General features: G+C 33.0%; 2 pseudogenes; both read left to right on the top strand.

Annotated features, from left to right (window-relative positions):
- Window positions 1-7,961: 7,961 nt before the first annotated feature.
- On the top strand, window positions 7,962-10,032 carry LOC141717271 (3,9-dihydroxypterocarpan 6A-monooxygenase-like; annotated as a pseudogene).
- Window positions 10,033-13,343: 3,311 nt separating this feature from the next.
- LOC141717270 (cytochrome P450 93A3-like) lies at window positions 13,344-15,591 on the top strand (annotated as a pseudogene).
- Window positions 15,592-18,562: the final 2,971 nt, after the last annotated feature.

Below are 18,562 nucleotides of genomic sequence, written 5' to 3'. Positions count from 1 at the left end.
TTTTAGTCACGCACCCAGAGTACACAACAACATAAAGAAATTCAGTTCCTCATGAGAGCAATAAGAGAGAAAATCAAGGAAGTTCCGACGAACGCAGTGGAGACAGCTACAGAAATCCCAGCTGAATCGACTTTGGGTGATGGAGCAGGAGGCATTCCCTGCCCGGAAACGGCGACAGAGGCCACCAGGGCAACCATAAGAGCCTTGAAAATGAAGCTGCTAATCTGAGCCATTTTGTTGTAAATTGTGGAAATTATAGGATAGAAGTAAACTAAGTAGAAGCTAGTTGGTAATGAAGTAGCTAGAGAAATAAAGTGAATGGTTAAGTAGAGGAACGTGGAGTATTTATAGAATTATAAGCCGGAAAGTTGACAAAGTACATGCATAATTCTACTTGGGTGTCCAGCTGTAATTATGCTATAATTTTTTTATTTGGATAAGTTTAACACTAAAATTTTCTGTGAATTCAAGGATCACTTTTTCGAGATTAATTTATCCTTTCTTTTATGTATTGTAAAAAATTTGCAAATAAATTTAACACTAAAATCTTCTGTGAATTCAGCGGTAACATAACATTATGTAAGAATTTTTCCGATTTCTACCATATTTAACCCGATTTTCAACCGATTTTGACTCAATTGATCAACAAATGTTTTTTCCAACAATTTTTCTTTATCAGATCGGTAAGCCTCCAATTACCGATTATTAGGTCAATTAATCGACAATTTATTCAAATTTTTAGAATCATGCATATCGTAAAAAATTATAACGAACAAATGATTACGGACTCTTCCTCTCCGGTTAGGGTTGATTTTTGCCAGGAAAGTGGGAATTGGGAGCAGGGGCTGCTTTTTCGGTTTTTAAGACTAAATCATAAAAAGATTAATGACTTTATTGCCACATAGTAACGTGTTCATTAATTTCTTAAGTGTAAGTTGACAAGTCTTCTCTAATTTGTGTTTGGGGTCGGAGACTTCCTCTTCATTGTTCTTGGTCCTTTTTTCTCTTATCACAACTTTTTTCTTTTCATTTTAGTTAACAAAGTAATAATATGTTCAGTTTTAATATTTGATTTTTACATAGAAATTAATATTCTATGAGAAAAATATTTCCCTGATTTAATTGTTTTAAGTTTTGGCCAACTTAAACAGACTAGTTTAATTAAATATATTTCATTTTAATTTTTTTTTTCTGAATTTTAAAAAAACAAAGAGAACTAGAAGATACCACTACAGTCTTCGCCAAAAGGTGTTACATCAGCATAAAGAATTGTTGACATAGAATATACATGCTTTCCTAATCTATGTTCACCTAATGCATGCCCAGACTACGGAGAACGAAGAATGTGGGTATGTAAGACTTCTAGATTGGGGGCAAAAGTAATTTACACAATTATTTTTAATATTTATATTCAGAAATAAAATTATATTTCAAATATAATACTCCCTCGATCCGTTCTATAGTAATAGTCTTTTTTGAGAGAATTTTCTTTCAATAATATATGTCCATTTTTATTTTTCAATTCAAATATATAGACATTATTCCAAAATTATCCTTATTGAAAGTTAGCGAGGGAGTTAGAGTTTATATTTATGTATTTATGAGGTGTAAATTAACAAATTAATATTTTATTAATATACATATTTTTTTAAAAAATACTTGTAGTACATGATGGAGGGTGGAGGGCGTATAATAAATGTATTGTTTTTTGGGTTATTATCTGTTCTAAAATCGGTGTTTTTGATGTTTTAGAGAACAATATTTTATGGATCAAATGGTGTTTGTAATGTGATACTAAAGACCTTGTAATATCGAGAGCTTTGATATAAAAGTTCCTAAATGGGAATATCATGGTTTTCCTTGCAATATTTCTAAATTGGCATTGACCAAAAACAAGTAAAGCCTAACTATATTCAAACTTATTTCTTTTCCTCCTAAAATAGCCTAACTGTAAAATTGTTCAAAATAAGAAAGATAAATGTGTTTGGAAAAAATATCCGCAACCGGGAATCGAACCGATAACCAAGATGCCACGGGTTAAATTTGACGAGGTCGTGTTAGGACCGTCAAATTCAATTGCTCAAATTTAATGGCTACTGCGGATGCAAAAAGTTTGTGATTAAAATTATATATACATGCTTGTTTCTCTATACAAAAGTTCCCGCCTTGCTGCTTCTCTTCCCCCTAAAGCGTTTCACAAATTTGTTGTATTTTTTAAATACTAGTCGATAATCCGTGCAAAGTACGGGTCGATATCAAAATATCAATATTATATAATGATTAAAGAAATTTATTCTAAATTATAATTAAAATATATAATAAATAAAATTGTACGATTATTGCAATTTTTCTTTTGCAATGATATGTAGTTTTCATTAATTCAAATTTTATCAGAACAACAAACTCAACGTTATTATGTGTCTGTTGTTCAAAATAAATATAACTAATATTTTACATCGAAACTTTAGCCAAGTAATGAGCAACACGATTGGCGTTTAATTTAACAAAATATGAAATCAACATTACTAAGTAATTGCATATTAGATTTCTTATTATTAGCTGGATTTGTGTTTTATATAGTTTGTAATTGCATATTTTTTAATAAAATAATATTTGTTAAAAACCATAAAGGATATTAGACGAATAAGTTAAAAAACATAAATGTTCATAAAATAATCTAGGGGTGAAATCAAAATAAGGTCTATATTTTGTTAAAAAACAACATAGAACTCTACATGAAAGATAAATCTAGGGGTGAAATCAAAATACGGCGTAACCGTACTAAGATTAAACCAAATACCTAACAAGAAATAATCTAGAGTACTTCTACAAAAATAGAATTGTAATCATCTTACGGTTTGAACTATTTTAATATTTTCAAGGGCTAATACTAAAATACAGTTTCTATAATATCTATATCATTTTATTAAAATGTATTTCCACCTACAAATTAAAAAATTCTAAATTAAAATATTCTAATTCAAACACATGACCTATTTACTTGGTCGTGGTTTATATTTTTCGAAAATTATTTAGTTGGGCCAATTTATGAACCTATTTGTTTTAAAACATAACTAAAAATAGGATTTAAATTTATAAAAATAATAAAAAAGCACGGCTTATAAAATTCAAAAAATGGGTAATAATAATATATATATAGAATTATAAGTCATATAGGAATCACATATCATACAATTAGAGTTATAACATGAATCATAAAAGCTCGTGAAACCAAAAAATAAATGAAACAAAAGTATCACTTAAAAATAGGTTTCGCTTATTAATAAGAAAAAAGGTAAAAATAATACATATAAAATTATAAGTCGTATAGGAATTAAAAAGGAAAAGAAACGGGTAAAAATAATACATATTGAATTATAAGTCATATAGGTGCCATAAAGAATAAAAATAATACAGTTAAAGTTATAACATGAATTAAAAGGTGAAACAAAAGGTGATGGAATCAAAAAATAAGTGAAACCAAAATACCACTTAAAAAGAGGTTTCGCTTATTAATAAAGATTATTAATTTAATGTTTTTCCATTTTTTTTATCTAAATTCAAATACTAAAGGCCTTGTAATACTTGATATAAAAGTTCTTATCATAGGTTTGCTTGCAGAATTTCTAAATAGGCATCTACGGAAAACAAGTAGAGTCGCCCTTGGTGTAGCCTAAATTTTCAAATGTAAGACCCCCAATAAGAAATATCTAGAGCTCTAGGAATTATGGTGAGATGTTATGAAATCCCCGTTACAACTTCTCAGCAATGAGCCTAAGTCTAGGCTTTGTACATTCATCTTCTTCAGTTGCTCACTACAAGAAATTCTATTATTGCTAACGGCATATTCCGTTGGCAAGTTAAGGAAATCCGTTGGCAAAATAGGTTCCCAACCGAAAGCCAACTGAACCCTACGGTGAACCCTACGGTTAGAGGAAACGTCGTTGGGAAGTACGTTGCTAACTGAATTGAGTGTTCTAGTTACTAAGTTAATAACAGAATAGTAACAAATTAATAACATACCACATGTTTCGGAAAGTAACCAAAACAAAATATTTGGTTAGTAATTCTAGCAACAAATTACTAACGACTGGTTAGTAATTATAGCAACAAATTCCTAACGAAAAATCTGGTTACTAATTCTAGCAATAAATTCCTAACGAAAAATCTGGTTAATAATTCTAGCAACAAATTCCTAACGAAAAATCTATTGCTAAATTTAGTAACAGAAAATTATCGGAACTTTCAATTTTTAATACTAACAGTTTATTCGGTTGTTAAATTTACTAACAAAGAACTGGTGTCCCAACGAAATTATGGTTAGTTTTAAAAGTTTCTTTCAAATTATAAGATAGCTTTGCTTTTCATTTTTTGAGATGACAGATTTTCTATATCTATTCAAATGCAAATACAAACGTAACAAAGTCATTTTTTTTATATAAATAACATTTCCTTACAAACCAATCCAAAATGGGGTAAGAGCTAAATTATCACTCTAACCCTGTATAGTAGTAAGCCCAGATAAAATATCCAAAAGCAGTCTTTAATTAGTAATAAGGCTTGAACTGGTCATTATATGACCATAGGTTAATGTCCTTACAGCATTATATATTAGTGTCCTACAACAAAATATAGTCAAGAGCAACCTGAACATACTAAAAATACCAAACATACAGAACTAATTACTCGTTAACATTCTCGCTATTTGAATCCGAATTAGGGGTGGCAGGGACTGAGCTTGTGCAGAAGTAGCCTTGAGATTTTTGGCTATTTGATTCTCCCTTTCTTTCATCTTATCCTTCATCACTTTTGCAACTTTTGGTTTTCAGCATCAACAAAGGTTGAACTGCAAGGAATATGATTCTTCGACTTATAAAATAGACTTTGCGAGGAACCAACTCTATACACTCTCTTTTTCCTGTCAACCCCTCTTGCTGCCTCAAGAAATATAGCATTTTATCAACAGGCTCCCCAGCTTTCTCATGCAGCTCACAAAGTTTGAGAAATGTTTCATTGCACCCACCAACAATATTACCAGCCAAAATCAGTAATATTAGCCAAAATCAGTAATATGCTTTTGAAGAACTGTGATGTTTGATCATAACATGTCTCTGACCAATGATGATCAGATTTCAAACTCAACATTTGGGCCATGGCAGACAACTGAGAAGTTTCACAACCTTCATATAACTCTCTCTCTCTGACGACTTTAAAATACCATACAACTTCCGCGCCTCCGCGTTTGAAATCTCCGGATCAAAACTTGGATCAGCAACATCCATCACCATGCTGTAGATTAAGTTGTCATCATTTTTTCCACCTTGGGTATTGGAGTAATTTGTGGACGACTCTTCACCACGTTGTCTAGCAACATATTGCTCTCCATATCGATCCCACACATAATAATCTCTTACAAACCCTTTTTTCAATAAGTGCAATTTCACGGTTTCCGCATTTCAGAATTTACGACATATTGCATAAAATTTTCCAATCCATTTATAAATTGTGAAGTTAAGAATCCTCTATTATCCACCATTTGATACATCCAAATTCGATAATTGTTCATTTTGAGTTTTTTAGTAACCTGCATCAAAAATAAAATATCGTAACTAAAATACCTCGTGATGAGCTAATATCGTACATAATATTTTAACTTGCAGAAAATAAACAAGTCAGTTAGCAAGAGAGATTACTAACATAATGGCAAAAGCAGATGTCTGCATTATGATTTAATTTTATGATAATTTTTTGCTTCATATCCAGCAAAGGTGTCAACTTTACTCATGACATATACAAAAAGAAATTTTATTGTTATCAACAAATGTTCTGGTGACAAGTCTAGGAATTGGTTAGTAAGACAAGAATACTAACAGAATGACCATGAAATTTGCAAGTTAGGTAACAATGCATCTAGCAAACTTTTCGTTCTTTGAAATTTATCACTTGTCATCATTTTATTGGAACTCATAGTGGATTACATATTGAGTCTCATCATTTCACTAGAATTTAAAAAAATATATAATATAAATATATCATCAATACAAAAATTACAAGCTAAATACATCATGTAAAAAGATAACTAAAATTAACGTACCACGAGTTAATTAGTGAAAATTAAGAAAAACTAACCTTAAAATATAGCAATTAAATCGGCTGTGATCCTTTAATTTGTTAGAAATGTTGATAAGCAAGGGAAGTTGCGGTTTGTATTCTAAGACGAGAAGGGAAGAAGAAAATGAATGGAGAAGTAACAATGCATACAAAGTTTGGAAGTACTGGCAGTATTAAATTTATTTATTGCATTTACTAAGGGAACAACAACGGGTATGTTCTCACCGATCTATGTTTATAACGAACGAATTTGTAACGGAGTACTAACGAAAATAATTTATCATTTCCATTGGTAAAGCGTGGCATATTCGTCACAAATTAGTTGCTATTCCGTTAACAAAAATTTGATTCCAATCCATTACCATTTTATTAGCATTTTCGTTGGTAAGTTAGGGCGGGAACTTTTGGCGCCTATTTTGTCAACAAAAAATTTGTTGGTAAATATTCGTCGCTGTTTCATTAGGTTTCTGTTATTTTTTTTTTGACTTTTCAAAAATATGAGTTTGGTGGGCAATTCGTGGTTAACTTACAAACGGAATGTTATCCGTTATTAAATTTTGTTGATTCTTGTAGTTCCAGCAAGTTGGTATAATTAGAATAAAATAAAGTTTTAATTTTACTATATTTTTATGCTATGTTTTCATATAATCACATGATAATTCATATAACTCTATCTCGAAAAAAGTTGAGAGTAATGGGAAAATAGATTAGTGGAAGAATGGATATTGTACAACTATTCATCACATAAGCAAGTAAACATTGCACTTCTTCAAACTACTAAGAGCATCTCCAATGGTCAAAAACTCTTAGCTAAAAATCTAGGTGGCATACCATATATATAATTATAAAGATTGTGTAAAAATAAATTGCTCTAATGGGGCATTCCCATTAGTTACAATTTTAGCTAAGCTCATCATATTGGCTAAATTTGTTGAACCACTAGGGACTGTAAGAGCATCTCCAATGGTGTTAGGTAAAATGATTGACTAAAATAGTTTAAAATAATTGATATGTAAAATTTGCTGAACTTGTAATGCGATTTTCCTCGATGGAGTTGACTATAATGATTAGCTATATTTCAAAAAAAAACATGTTATTATTATTTGAAGTTATTATAAAAAGAAAGTTCTGGCAAAAAAAAGAAAGAAAAAGAAAGTATTATTTTTAAATGGTAACTGATAACATGGAATATCACTACAGGCTAGCAAGGGTTCAACAAATATAACCAAGATAAAATGGTTGGCTAAAATTATAAATAAGGATTTTGTCCCATTGGAATTATAAATTTTTTAGATATTCTCTATAATTTTTATTTTTGATATGCCACCTAGACTTTTAGCTAAGGGTTTCTTATGGTTGGAGATGCTTTAACATAACTCCACATTATCTATTACCATATTGAAATTAAATATTCTATTTATAATAACATAAATTAATATTAACATACCATTTTTAAAAATATAGCCAATTATTATAGTCACTCTCGTTGAAGTACAATCTCTTACAGGTTGAATAAAATTTAGATAATAAGTATTTTATATTATTTTAGCCAATCATTTTAGCCAAGCTAATTGGAGATGCTGTAAGTACCTAATATCAGCATAGACTTGACTGTGCGTTAATCTCGGGTTTTTGGCGGAGACCAGAACTAGATCAAGAGCAACCCAGTTGTATCAAAATCCAGGTTATCGGTATCTCAGCGTAGAGGAAGCCATGTCACATATACAGGCTGGAACTATTAGCTGATGTAAATTATACAGCTGAAGTTGAATGACAATTAACAAATAAAATGCAAGTGAAGGGTCCTGATTTCCTAACCATTACTCCTTTCAGAGCAGCTTCACCAGTTTTCTTGCTTGTGATTGAGCAATCTTCTTTGTCAAAAATAACTTTGAAACCTTTGTCTCCCTCCTTTCTATGACCCTTATTTCAACTTCATTTAACTGCCATCATCTACAATTTGAATGCCCACTTTCTATGACTATGACCCTTCTCTGTGAAATAAGTACAATGCTTATCACTAGGCAGGCAGCCACTGATCATGAAGTATATTTAACTACATCTTGAGCACTCCTTATTCTCCCTTCTTCTACCTTGATAATTTAAGCAAGCCAGAGTTTCAAGTTTATCTACTTTACTTGATCCTTTTGCGCATCCCCACCATTATACTACGAGGAATTTTAAAAAAGCGAACCACCTCTAGTCTTCCACCTAGCCCTCCTAGAATCCCAATCATCGGTCATCTCCACCTTCTTGCTCCTATACCACACCAGGCTCTTCACAAGCTCTCGACGCGTTATGGACCTATAATTCATATCTTCCTTGGCTCCTTTCCTTGTATTGTTGTCTCCTCTCCTGAAATAGCAAAAGAGTTTCTTAAAACGCATGAAGCATCTTGGTCAGACCGGCCTCAAACGGAGGCCACAGATTACCTAACATATGGTTCCCGAGGCTTTGCTTTTGCTCCATACGGACCATATTGGAAATTTGTCAAGAAACTATGCATGTCTGAGCTTCTTGGTGGTCAAACTCTTGATCTTCTCCAACCTGTTAGGCGCCACGAGATTGAGAGCTTGGTGAATGAAATGTTGAAAAAGTCCAAAAGTGGAAAGGCAGTTGATATCAGAGTTGAGCTTATGAGGCTTACCAATAATATAATTTCGAGAATGGTCACGAGGGAGAGGTGTTCAGAGAATGAGGATGAAGCTGCTGTAGTTCAGAACTTGATCAGAGAGGTGTCTGAAATTTTTGGGATGTTTAATGTGTCCGACTACATATGGTTTTGCAAGAATTTGGATTTGCAGGGAATTAAGAAGAGAGCTGTGGATATAAGTGGAAGGTTTGACAAAATGATGGAGAGGCTTATAGAGGAGCAAATGGATGTGAGGTTGAAGAGGAAAGAGAGCGAAAATAGAGAAGACGTAAATAAACACTTGCTTGATATCTTACTCATATATCAGAAGATGAGAGCCTGGACATTAAATTGAGCCGAGAGAACATCAAGGCTTTCATACTGGTAACTTATATCTAATTTACCACACTGCACATTAGTAGTCTTGCCATTTTGTGGAAACACGAAAACAAATAAATAAAATCCAATTTCATACAAAAATAACTAAAAAGGTAGGGAAAATTATAATTTACATTAGCTACAATGTAAATCATCTGTTTCACTTCTATACACTTATATTAAATTGCAGGATTTATATGTAGCTGGAACAGACACTTCTGCTGTCACAATAGAATGGGCACTTGCAGAGCTAATCAACCATCCAGATACTATAAAAAAAGCTATACAAGAAATAGATAACGTCGTTGGAAAGAACAGACTAGTTGAAGAATCTGATACGTGAATCTACGTGAATCTCCCTTACCTTCAAGCCATCGTAAAAGAAACACACAGACTTCACCCCGCTGCTCCACTTACATTAACAGAAACAAGTGAAGATTGCACAGTTGGAAACTACCACATACCCGCAAAGACTAAACTCTACGTTAACATTTGGGCCATTGGCCGAGACCCAAACCACTGGGAAAATGCACTTAAATTTGAGCCCGAAAGATTTTTTATGAGTAGTGAAAAAATACAGAATGGGGCTTCACTTGCATTGCAAGTTGTCCAGACAACTCTTGCTGTACTGATACAATGTTTTAAATGGAAAGTAGGAGGTGAAGGGCAGAATGGTGCGAATACTGTGAACATGGATGAAGGCTTGGGTATAGTACGTCCTAGAGCTCATCGTATGGTTTGTGTACCAGTTGCTAGGCTTGATCCATTTCCATCTATTAGGAGCTTGTCTTCAAATTACAATGATTAAGAGTGCATTGAAGATATAGTAAAAGTGGTCAAACAGTGTTTTCTAAGTGAATTACACTTGTATTTGTGTTTGGCTTGAACATTAAAAGCCTTATATAATTTCTTTTGAAATAAAAAAGTACCATTAGAGCTACTAATTTTGTTTTTCCCCTATTTCAGAGAAGCCAACAGTTCTTATCAGTGTTTTATGTTTTAAGTGTTCCCAAACACCTCTGCATAAGACTTCGGGTTTATTAACTGTTGTTGGAGGAATTTCGTAACAACACGAAATCGGAGGGTTGCTGGAATAATTGAGCGATTTGTGTATAATTGTGAGATTAGGGTTTATGAAAAAGAGAGGCTGGACTTGGGAGGTGTCTCGATTTGTCTCGTTGTATCGGATCCCTTTGCCAAGATGCCTGCGTACCAATTTATATTGGATCAAGCCTACGCAGTTCTGTGAAATTTGGGCTTATCCCTAAGAGACTTTAGGGATAAGTTTCGTTAATGTGGTAATTACCAATTTTATCTGATTTAATCTGAGCGTTGTGATATTTTCCTGATTTGAAGAATATCGTTGAGAGATATTTTCCGTTATTGATTTATTGAGATTGATTATTTCCTCGTTTCGGAGAGAGGATAACTTGGGGTTTAAGCAATTAATTATTAATCGTAATTAATAATTACCAAATTACGGAATTATTAAAAAGTATTTGCCATGCCAAAACGTGGCATAACAACTACCCCCCAGTTCTTCAGTGTAGCTTGCTGCAGTGAAGAACTAAATATTCTTCGATCGCTGAAATAACTAAAAATCAGAGTTTAGTACATAACATAGAGCACCTTCGTGCTCAAAACAATTATGCGAATGCACGTGCGAGACCATGCAAGATCCGAAAAAGATACATATTTCCCTTGTTTGTGGCTGCGCGAGCACAAGTTTAAAAAAACCATTGCGAATATCATTATTAAGTTGGATCTTGGCGTACACACTTCTAAATAGATATAACAGCCGATTGTAAAATTGTATTACTGAGGTGAACTTCTAGTATTATATGAATGTAACAAGATCAACAAACATGCCTTCAGCAAAAGATAAGGTGAAACTCCCGACCTTCAATCTCTTTCTGTACTTAAGATAAGGTGAGCTCACACCTTGAATCTCTTTCCATACTTGAGATAAGGTGAGTTCGTACCTTCAATCTTTCCGTTTGTAATCTTTCTGCCTATCTAGGCGTAAGGTGTCAACAATACAAGTTCACAATCGGTAGTGTATATCGTTCCATGTGGTTGTCTCAGCTACCCAACATAGCAATTCCCATTCACAAGTTTGAAAATATTTTTCGACATATATGTATTATCGCGACAGTATATGCAAAATATTTTAAAACACAATTCAAAAATAATAAATATGTCAATTTAAAATTGCCGCGATATTTATTTTTCCCAAAAATAATGATCTTTCTTAAATATTTTCCCAAAATTATGCATCTCGCATAGATAATTTATATTTCAGAAAGACGCAGCTCGTACGATCTTCTTATATAAAAATAAATCTCCAAAATAAATATTTCGTACGATATTTTCTAAAAAATATGTGTGTCGTCCAAAATTAGGATCTCACAATAACTTTACAATCATAAAAATACGTGGCTCGCACACAAAAAAAATATATATATTTAAAACATGATTTTTATACGCATACTTGAAACAATATATAATTTGTGAAAAATAAAATAAGAAAATAAAACTTATCTTTTTATGTCCGCGTACGTGGCCTGGCCTCCGTAGTAACTTTGTCTTTATTTTTTCGTTTCCTCCATGGTCCAACGTTTCTCCTTTACGCGCTTCTCCGTTTTTTTTTCCGAGCTGCAAGTCCGTGCATGACTTTGGATTCATGTTCCTTTATTTATTTTTTTCCCTCCTATTCAACATCGCATGCTGAGTTGTTTCTTCGACTTCGATCCGATTTACTCCCTTCCGTTTCATTATTTTCCAGTTGCCGAGTTACCACAATTTTTCTTATTTGGTTTGCTGTACATGTAGCCTTTTGTAATTTCTTCTTTAATTCTTTCGTGGGACCATCACAACATAAGCACACATGCTGCTTTCTTTTTTCTTTCGAAGTCATCAAATTAGTAGTTTAATTTTTTGGTTTCCTCTAGTGGTTGCATAGATCACAAAACGCCTCAAATTATTTATGTCATCTCGTTTTTTCCAAGAACAGCTATCGACCCCCCTTGTATGCCACGAATTTTGTAAAATTATTCGTCCTCCTCGAATAATAAGCCCCCTCCTTCTAGCGCCAAATGTTGTTGGAGGAATTTCGTAACAACACGAAATCGGAGGGTTGCTGGAATAATTGAGCGATTTGTGTATAATTGTGAGATTAGGGTTTATGAAAAAGAGAGGCTGGACTTGGGAGGTGTCTCGATTTGTCTCGTTGTATCGGATCCCTTTGCCAAGATGCCTGCGTACCAATTTATATTGGATCAAGCCTACGCAGTTCTGTGAAATTTGGGCTTATCCCTAAGAGACTTTAGGGATAAGTTTCGTTAATGTGGTAATTACCAATTTTATCTGATTTAATCTGAGCCTTGTGATATTTTCCTGATTTGAAGAATATCGTTGAGAGATATTTTCCGTTATTGATTTATTGAGATTGATTATTTCCTCGTTTCGGAGAGAGGATAACTTGGGGTTTAAGCAATTAATTATTAATCGTAATTAATAATTACCAAATTACGGAATTATTAAAAAGTATTTGCCATGCCAAAACGTGGCATAACATTAACAATTTAGAAAGATGAAGAAACAAAAGATTAGGTTTCAGTGTCTTGCTGCAGATGATAACCACTGACAATGACATGATGATTTAAGAATTAGAATGCGCTCTAGCAGAAGTGGAAAGAGCCAAGACCTTATGTGAGATGATGTTCTGGAGCAAAGGCGACCATCTGTTCCAAAATTGATTCCTCTTATATGCATTGTGGTTTTTGGTGCTGGAGGCCAACACTTGGAGACGATCTTCTGAGTTCATTTGGAACTTTTTCATACTCTAGTTTACTATCTTTATCATAGCTTACATGCATATCATGTCAAGCTTCCATAATATTAATTTGCGATCAAAGACCAAATTCTAACTTCAGTAAAAAAAATTATATAAACGTGAAAGGTACACTTAAGCATACATATTTCGAGTCACTTGTTCCAAAATCGGCATTAGTTGTAAGACTTCGTAACCAGATATTTTTTAAATATTTTCCTGGTTAAAATAATTGTTGCTGTCTAGAACAGCTTTACCAGAAGGGCGCTATATTTTAAACAAAACTTTGCAGTTACACTGATACGGTCAAGAGTAGAGTTTTAGTATATATAATCTGCATTCTGCACAATCAACACTGCATTGCCTCAAGTTCGCTAAGTAAATTTTAACATGGCAGATTTTCAAGTTTACTTCTTCATTTGGCTCATTGCAACCATTATGCTACGAGCCATATTCAAAAGTCGCAAAACCTCTAGCCTTCCACCTAGCCCTCTTAAAATTCCTATCATTGGTCATCTCCACCTTCTTGCTCCTATACCACACCAGGCACTTCACAAGCTCTCCACACGTTATGGACCTTTAATCCATATCTACCTTGGCTCTAATCCTTGTTTAGTTGCATCTTCTCCTGAAATGGCAAAAGAGTTTCTTAAAACACATGAGGCCTCTTGGTTGGACCGGCCTCAAACTGAGGCCACGGATTACTTGACCTATGGTTCACAAAACTTTACTTTTGCTCGGTATGGACCATACTGGAAGTTTGTAAAGAAATTATGCATGTCTGAGCTTCTTGGTGGTCGAACTCTTGATCTTCTTCAACCTGTTAGACGCCAAGAGATTGAGAGTTTGGTGAACGTAATGCTGAAAATGTCTAAAGTTGGAAAGGCTGTTGATATCGGAGTTGAGCATATGAGACATACCAACAATGTGATTTCAAGAATGCTTATGAGGGAGAGGTGTTCTGAGAATGAAGATGAAGCTGCTGAAGTAAAGAACTTGATCAAAGAGGTTGCGGAAATTACAGGGAAGTTTAATTTATCTGACTATTTATGAGGGAGAGGTGTTCTGAGAATGAAGATGAAGCTGCTGAAGTAAAGAACTTGATCAAAGAGGTTGCGGAAATTACAGGGAAGTTTAATTTATCTGACTATTTATGGTTCTGCAAGAATATGGATTTGCAGGGCATCAAGAAGAGACTTGTGGACATCCATGAGAGGTTTGACAAAATTATGGAAAGGATTATAGAGGAGCACAGAGAGCTGAGATCAAAGAGGAAAGAAAATGGCAATGGAGGGGACGTAGAGAAGGACTTGCTTGATATCTTACTTGATATTTCAGAAGATGAGAGCCTTGAGATCAAATTGAGCAGAGAGAACATCAAGGCTTTCATACTGGTAACTTGGTTCTTACCTGATACTACACACTAGTTGCCTTGCTATAATCATTCTTTGCTAATGCCTAATTGTGTATAAATCATTAATATTTATTCATTCATTATATTAATTTCTGCAAAAGCATCTTTAAGAACTTAAAATTTAAGACACTAATTGAATTTCACACCATCATATAGATTGTTCTAAGCACACAAAATGACAGTTATGATATAATTGCTTCTTCTTTTTCTTAAGCTGCAAAAACAGAATGCATATGTAAGATGTTCACTACTAAATCTTTTAATGATATTTCTTATTATTTACTCAATTGGAGAGTAGAAATGAGTATCAATACTATAAAGGTAGACGATAACAGTTCACAGTTCTCATACTTGTGATGAATTTGCAGGATGTATATGTAGCTGGTACAGACACTACTGCCGTAACCACAGAATGGGCACTTGCAGAGCTAATCAACCATCCAAACATTATGAAAAAGGCTGTACAGGAAATAGATAATGTCGTTGGACATAACAGATTAGTTGAGGAGTCTGATATCACGAGTCTCCCGTACCTTCAAGCTATTGTAAAAGAAACACTACGACTTCACCCTGCCGTTCCACTTACAGTCAGAGAAACCAGTAAGGATTGCACAATTGCAAACTACCACATACCAGCAAAGACGAGACTCTTTGTTAATATTTGGGCTATTGGCCGAGGCCCAAACCACTGGGAAAATGCACTTACATTCGAGCCCGAAAGATTTTTAATGAGCAGTGAATAATTGCTGAATGGAAGGAGCCAGTTGGATGTTAGAGGACAGCATTTTCATCTGTTGCCATTTGGAAGCGGGCGGAGAGGATGTCCAGGGACTTCACTAGCATTGCAGGTTGTCCTAACAATTCTTGCTGTATTCATACAATGCTTTGAATGGAAAGTAGGAGGTGAAGGGCAGAACTGTAAGAATACTTTGAACATGGAAGAAGGCTTGGGTTTGACACTTCCTAGGGCTCATCCTATGGTTTGTGTTCCAGTTGCTAGGCTTGATCCATTCCCATCCATTTAGGAGCTGTTTTTAAACCATAATGTTTTATTATCGCATTAAATTTGTCTACTAAAGAGGAGAAGATACATTGTAACAAGAGACCACTGTTATATGAAGACGTATATTGGCTCCTTTAGTACGACAACTTTTCAATATATAGCACTGTTAAATTCAAGATATGTTTCACGAGTAACTTATGTATGATTCTGAATTTACGAGTTGTAGTCCTTTTATGTTCCTTATATCCAGGGGGAATAATTGTGTCAATAACCAAGATAGTATTGTTTTCATAATCGGGGAAAAATCCCTCTAAAGCAAGCTATTTTGAAGCAGTTATCTCGAATTATCTGTACCAGTTTATTGTGAAGGATTAGAGGGTCTTCTTGAAACTAACCGATTGTTTTACCTATAGTGTTGAAAGATCATTACTAAACAAAGATGGATATGAAATCTCGCAATGAATCAAGACTTGATAAAACTTGACAGAGTCGATGGCAGCAATTTTCTGTTCTGTAAAAAAGGATATAATGCCTATATGAACAATTTTAACACATGAAACCGCAGTTTTTGTGTTGCCGGATATCTAAATTTCAAAGTGACTCGTGACAAGAAAAAAAATATCCAAGTGCCTGATACCAGGCCTTTGCTGGTGCAAGTGCATGAATTACAAGTTATTGCAACAAAGATTCTAAATGGTTGCCTTTTTGAAACATGAGATGATCTCCTGGGACTATTGATAAGACAAAAGAAGCGTAATCGCGAACCAAAACAAGAGTTAACAAAAAATTTAACCGAACAAGGGAAAAAAACCATTCATGTGTCATTCAATAACATGTCGAAACAATTTTATAATTCAAAAAAATCTTGACCAACTAAAATATAACCAAACTATGTAAACTGTAACCAACAAAAACAAAAACGAAACTGAAATCAAACCAAAATCGAATCCAAATCCACATTATCCAAAACTTAAATCTAACCAAAACTGAATCCAACTCCAAACTATATCCAAACCTAATATCAAAACAAAACAAAATCCAAATCCAAATTGTATCGTTTAACCAGCATATTCGAAAGCAAAAACCCATAATTAATCCAAACAAAACATCAAATCTAAATTAGCAAATTAGATCCATATATAAATAAATTTGTTCTCTATTACGATAGAAGGGAAAGGACAACTATGTAACCAACCACTGAATAATAGTAGAGGAAATTAAACTAACAAAGAAACTGTTATAATAACGTAAATATCCAATGATAATAATATTGTAGTATATGTTAACACTGTCACAGTGTCACAGTGCACTCTTTCTGCAATCCATTGGCCATGAAGAACTTAATTTGGATGACCGCGGCACCTGTTGATAGGACTACAACCTCGATTGTATGGATTTGCCTCCCCTGGACCAGGTTTGGGAAGATCCACTTTTTTGCGAGTGCCCGCAGCTGCTTTTCGAAGTGGACTGTAGTCTATGGTTTTTGGTTGCGCTTCTGAGGTTGTTATCATTGTTGAACAAATAAGAAGTGCTGCTAGAGCGAATACGAGGAACTTTTGTGCCATGGCCATTGGTAGAGATTTTATTATAATACACTTGTTGTCGATTACAATAAAAGAGGTGTTTATATAGCCAATACCTAAACAACAATAAAGGAAATTATTAGCCTAACAATGGAAACTATTGTGACAACGGAACTATCCGGTAATAATAATATTATATATGTTAACATAAACGGGGCGGTTAGTAACTAAAAGATTGCAGAAGACAATCTGCACTGCACCCTGCCTGAAAATCCTATATAATTGAAAATTTGCTGCCATAAGAAAATTTCTAGGCATGTCACGTTAAGCACTTGATGTTATAATGTGATCAAAGACCAAACAGAATATAGAAAGTGATAGACAAAAGGAAAAGGTTTATCTTGGCATTAATGTATCAATATAACTAGTTGGTAACCCGTACTAAGTACGGGCCCGAAATTAAAAAATAATAGTATCACATTATTATTTACATAAAACTGAAACTCATAATCCGTGTAAAATACAGATCTACATATAATATATAAAATACTTTTAAAATATGTAGTTAAAAAAATCAAAGTTAAGTGTAACTCTAAAATTTTACCGTATAGTTATAGTTATTCATACACTTAATTATTTACTTATATAAATCTAATATGTTAACTTACTAATACGATTATTTTAAAGTAAACTGACGCTTGGATGTTCAGCAACAAATAATATAATATTTTTATTGGGATCTATAATACTCCCTCGGTCCCTTCCAATTGTTTACATTTCCGAGGAAGTGTTCGGCACGCATTTTAAGGTGCATAAAAAGTATAGTTATGTAACTTATTTTTACAATTTTCTTTTTCTAAATAAAAGTTGAATATTTTAATTTTTATTCAGAAAAACAAAATTGTAAAAAAAAATTACAGAACTATACTTTATATGCACCTTAAAATGCGTGTCAGACACTCTCTAAAAAATGTAAACAATTGAAAGGGACGGAGGGAGTATTTATTATTTTATTTTAGCCCGATTCTTCAAATCCAACTAACTATATGTAATTTTTTAAATATTTTATTTAAAATTTGATCAATAGTATAATTTTGTTTAGCCCGGCCGGGTGAATTTTACATTTTATTTTTGTTTTAACGAAAATCATTAGACATATTATAATTTTATAATAAATATTTTTCTATTTATGAAAGTGTTTTATTATAAATAATACTATAATTACGGTGATCAGACCGACTACCAACAAAATTTAGATTGTTTCGTCTTTAATATAATAGTATAGACAATATAGAAGATAGATAGATTAATAGATAGATAATTGGCATATATTTAAAAGAATTGTGCATAATATTTTTAGAGAAAGATTTGTTTTATTTGAAGAAAATAGAAAAGACAACATGTTTTATTTAAAAAATGTATAGATTAAAAAGAATTGTCTAAAATATTTGTAGAGAAAGAGCTGTTTTAGTTGGTGAAAATAAAAAAAAGCAACGCATTTTACTTATAAAGGTCTTTGGTTAGATATTAATTAAGTAAAAGCATTTGAGTAAAATATTAAAAAAAAATTAAAAAAATGGAAAGTATGTAATTGAAGGAAGTACCGTAAAGTTTCGTATTTAATATAATAATATAGATAGATAAATAATTCGACTTCAAAAATCAAAAA

The sequence above is a fragment of the Apium graveolens genome, chromosome 4, assembly GCF_009905375.1.
Source record: "Apium graveolens cultivar Ventura chromosome 4, ASM990537v1, whole genome shotgun sequence".
NCBI classification, from domain to species: Eukaryota; Viridiplantae; Streptophyta; class Magnoliopsida; order Apiales; family Apiaceae; genus Apium; species Apium graveolens.
Note: the sequence above shows the minus strand (reverse complement) of the source record. Positions and strands in the feature narration are given on the sequence as shown.